Genomic DNA, 4,950 nt, shown 5'->3' with positions numbered 1-4,950 from the left:
ATTGTGTGCCTCACTTGTGTGACATAGCATACCATGCATGTTTAGAGCAAGTATTATTGTTCCGTCCAATATATCATAAGGTCACTGCTTACATAAATTGGTGCCTCCTGTTCATACATCATTCATTTTGCTGTGCTAATGCCGTCCCATTCTGCCCAACACACTCAAGAGTAATGAATATGCAAATAAATTATTGTTGTTATGATGGGTAGGATGCGTGCAGAGAGAAGGTGTGTCCATTCCAGGGACCCCTCCTTACAGCAAGTAACCTCAACTGCAGTATTTTGCCCTTCCCACTCGTAATGAATGCCAACCATTTGCTTACATGTGAGATAGTAAAGGGGTACACTTCAGAGAAGAAGCTAAACCCGTTTCCCCCCTGGTGACACCAGAAATGAACTTTCTCCTATCTGCATAGTTTCACCCTAGATTCTGTATCTGACAGGATGTTGGGGGAAAGCAGCCACATGCTGGGAAGTGGTTTGTAGACAGAAAGACAGATTATTTAATAATCGAATGCCTTTAGAGTTAACATCTATAGGATGGTGTAGTTAAACGCCTTCCTTTGATCAATCCAGGAGACAGCGATTGCCAGTCCAGTCTGCCATTAGGATAGCTTCCCCTTGTAGAAATGAAGGTCAACTATCTTTAATAGGGCTGCCCTCCATCTGTTTTGTCATGGTAGAAACTCTCTCACGGTGCTTGTAGAACCTGAACAAGGTAGGCTAAGACGTTTTGCTGCCTGAGGCCGAGCAGCAAGTGAAGGTGCATAGTACCTAAGTTGTTTTGGCACTAGGACGGAAAGTCCTGCAAACTCTTCTCCCTCACTCTGGCAAAAAATTAAGAATAAAAACGAACAGTAAGACTGCATAAACACCATACATTTAAAACATATTTAAAGCACATTCTCCTACTTCCAAAATCCTAGAAACTGTAGTTGACCTCATCACAGAGCTACAATTCCCAGGACTCTTAACAAACCATAGTTCCCAAGATTCTTGGAGGGGGGAATGTATGGTGTACATGCAGAGTAATACACTAACAATTTACTGCCATGACCTCCCAGACTAGCTACCTGAGGTGACCACTTGAGTTTGCCTCATAGTATGAACACCTCTGGACCTAAACAAATATTGCACCACCAGTTTAATGGAAGGAAAGTACAAAGATTATCACGGAACAAACCTCTTTTGGGGCATTAGCTTCCAGTTAGAATTTTTTTAGATTTGTCAATAACATCAGTAAGACCTCTTGTAGAGGTCAAATAAGTTGTTGCAAAGGCGACTGGAAAATAAAAGGTAACACTTGCAGAAACCAACTAATTTAGCAATATGATAATGAGCAATCTGTTTTGACAGCTACAAATGGGGTTATCAAACATAACACGTTCTGGGAAATTGTTAAGCGATGTTTTCTTAAATGTTTTTGACCTGCCCATTAAATTTTCCCATTCTCTGTTTTTGTAATGAATAAAAGAACTCCTAACAAGGGGATTGTAGGAAAATCTTCACTTTAGCTGGATGCCCACAAAATAGAATTGACGTTGTAAAGTTAAAAGTATGAATCCCCAGGTATGAATCTAGGCAGTGAGCCATGCAAAAGCTTAGACTTGGCTTGATTGGGTACAGAGATGACCTCTCTTAATGAACAGCAGCCTGTAAGGTCAAACCAATTAACCGATAAGCTTTTAATTAAAAGGGCTGCTATGGCTTAAAAATCACTGTCTGGAGCCAGGTAAAACAGTTTATTTCCAATTCATAGTTGTTTTCCGCAGAAACATGGAACCGAGTATTAAATGCAGAAGTCTGGGTTCAATCCCATCTCAGCCATGAGTTCACTGGGTGGCATTGCCTTTCACTAAGTTCTCTCTTTGTAAAGTGGGAATAACACTAGGCAACCTTCCTCCAAATTTCGCTCTAAGGTTCAGCACAATAAAGACTGCAAAGCAATTTATGCAACATGTAAGGTGCTTTGCAAATGATTATCACATGCAGTAAAAATTAGATAGTATTTTGAGGCAGAAGAAAACCTTAGGATTTACAAATCTTCTTTCAGTGTTTCTTGACCCCCATAAGCACCTGTCTTCCACCCTAACCCTAACCCCCATAAGCACCTGTCTTCCACCTTGGAGATAGGGACTTACCACCTTATTTTATTTACTTTACTAGTGAATGATCCATCACAGTGGATGGAGAATGATGGACAATTCATCACTGAGCAATTCTTAGCTCCATAGAACTCAGTGGGAGCCTTGGTTAGCCATTATTGCCTTTAGCTGCTTAGTACTGCCTGGATTCTATTTCCTGAAGCCACTGGTCTGACAGAATGCTGTCAACTGACTTGTAGATACTGTTATGCAGGGCTTTTTTTGAACTGGAACTCACCTCTTTGGTGCGTTCCGGCACCTCGTTGTAGCACAATGGCAGCTACATAGAGGCACGGTGTCCAGAGCTGTGTGTCCGACGCTTCTGGGTGGGAGTTACTGCACCCCTTTTCCTAGGGAAAAAAAAGCATGGCTATTATGCATTTCTCACCTCCCTGGGTGGTGAGAAGTTCCAGGGACAGCACTTACCAGGGCTTGCTTTTGTAATATTTTATTTAATTACCAGTATATAAGGACAGTGAATGGGGTAACTGTGCCCCTGAAGGACCAGGTGCGCAGCCTGGGAGTCATTTTGGACTCATAGCTGTCCATGGAGCCACCGGTTAATTCTGTGTCCAAGGCGGCTGTCTACCAGCTCCATCTGGTACGCAGGCTGAGACCCTACCTGCCCGCAGACTGTCTCGCCAGAGTTGTGCATGCTCTAGTTATCTCCCACTTGGACTACTGCAATGCGCTCTACATGGGGCTACCTCTGAAGGTGACCCGGAAACTGCAATTAATCCAGAATGCAACAGCTAGACTAGTGACTGGGAGTGGCCGCCAGGACCACATAACACCGGTCCTGAGAGATCTACACTGGCTCCCAGTACGTTTCCGAGCACAATTCAAAGTGTTGGTATTGACCTTTAAAGCCCTAAACGGCCTCGGTCCTGTATACCTGAAGGAGCGTCTCCACCCCCATCATTCAGCCCGGAAACTGAGATCCAGCACCAAGGGGTTCCCTCATTGCAAGAAGTGAGGTTACAGGGAACCAGACAGAGGGCCTTCTCGGCATAGCTGCCAAGTTTTCCCTTTTCTCGCGAGGAAGCCTATTCAGCATAAGGGAAAATCCCTTTAAAAAAGGGATAACTTGGCAGCTATGCTTCTCGGTAGTGGCACCCGCCTTGTGGAACGCCCTCCCAGCAGATGTCAAGGCAATAAGCAACTATTTTACTTTTAGAAGACAACTGAAGGCAGCCCTGTTTAGGGAAGTTTTTAATGTTTGATGCTGTACTGTTTTTAATATTCAGTTTTTAATGTTCGGTTGGAAGCCGTCCAGAGTGGCTGGGGAAACCCAGCCAGATGGGCGGGTATAAATAATAATATATTATTATTATTATTATTATTATTATTATTATTATTATTATAACAGTGTAATCGGAGGCGAGGAACACTGACTCTACTAGTGTGAAGCATATCCAATGCCCAACATCTGATCTCCAGAGAGCGAGAGACTTGCCCACATACCCTCAGTACCTTCCCTGTAATCCTCTTCTGTGCCCAAAGGTCTTCTGGCATCTATCTCTATGTCACCTTTGCCCCCACACTTTGTATATGTGCTGGAGGGCCTAAACCCACAGTACTGCAAAAACACACTCCTCAGGGTTATATGCCTGCTGGGACAGTATCGATACTTGTCTAAACCCACATTCACACCACACATTTAAAGTGCCATGATACTGCTTTCAAATTGCATTGCTTCCTCCAAAGAATTATGGGACGTGGGCTATAGTTTGTTATGGATGCTGAGAGTTGTTAGGAGACTCCTAGAGCTACAATTTCCAGAGTTGCCTGGGAAGAGGGATTGATTGTTAAACCACTCTGGGAGGGGAATAAGTGTCTCCTAACAACTCTCAGCACCTTTAACAAACTACAGCTCCCAGCATTCTTTGGGGGATTCCATCATAGCTGCCAAGTTCTCCCTTTTTTTAAGGGAAATTCCCTTATGCTGAATAGGCTTCCTCGTGAGAAAAGGGAAAACTTGGCAGCTATGGATTCCATGGCAGTTTGAGGTGGTATTAGGGTTGCCAGACTCAATAGAGGACAGGACATCTGTGCCTTTAATTGCCCTGCTCTCTTTTGAGTCTGGAAACCTTAAAGAGAAACCAGCAGACCCTTTGCTTGGAAATTAAACAAAGGGTCTGCTGGTTTCTCTTTAAGGTTTCCAGACTCAAAAGAGAGCAGGGCAATTAAAGGCACAGAAGCCCTGTCCTCTATTGAGTCTGGCAACCCTAGGGGGTATCATAGTGCTTTAAATATATGGTGTGAATGTGGCTAAGCCTACCTCACAGTTTTCAAGGTATTAAAAAGTTCTTTGGCACAGGAAGAAAGTGAGGTGCATTTTCAGCCGCTTTAGGGAGTTTGTAAAGCCAAGATGCGCTTAAACAGCTAAAAATGGAGAGCTTTATTTTGAGTGAGAGAGTTGGGGGGCCTTCACAAACATCATCGCTTTTAATTGTTCTAGTTTGTCTAATGTGTTATGAATCTTCATTCAACATCCTTTCAAACGCAGATCTGCCTCACACCTGCTGCCTTGCTGTTCTCACAATAAGAGCTGTCTCAGCTTCACACCTGCCAGCTTTGCTTTAACAGACTCTGCTGCTTTTTATCATATCGGCAGTTTTTGTAACACTAATTAAAAATAAGTGTGCATATTTTCAGCCCATTGCCATTTTTTTTTCTGACAAAGCAGTAATCCAGTTCTTGAGGGAATGGAAATATATTCTGGAACGTTTGTAGTCTTTCTAAATTTCACCCAGCCATGCTTGTGTTCATGAGATTCTCATCAGAACAAATACTTTATATCC

The 4,950-nt window shown here is 43.2% G+C and overlaps 1 long non-coding RNA gene across 1 annotated transcript; it reads right to left on the bottom strand.

Annotated features, from left to right (window-relative positions):
- Nucleotides 1-1,672: 1,672 nt before the first annotated feature.
- On the bottom strand, nucleotides 1,673-2,635 carry LOC148685691 (uncharacterized). The gene is made up of 2 exons (XR_015950256.1): nucleotides 2,385-2,635; nucleotides 1,673-1,938 (listed from the first exon to the last, which is right to left on the bottom strand). It is a non-coding gene; the product is annotated as an uncharacterized LOC148685691 (long non-coding RNA).
- Nucleotides 2,636-4,950: the final 2,315 nt, after the last annotated feature.

The sequence above is a fragment of the Zootoca vivipara genome, chromosome 5 (assembly GCF_965207765.1).
Source record: "Zootoca vivipara chromosome 5, rZooViv2.hap1.1, whole genome shotgun sequence".
Classification (NCBI taxonomy): domain Eukaryota; kingdom Metazoa; phylum Chordata; class Lepidosauria; order Squamata; family Lacertidae; genus Zootoca; species Zootoca vivipara.
Note: the sequence above shows the minus strand (reverse complement) of the source record. Positions and strands in the feature narration are given on the sequence as shown.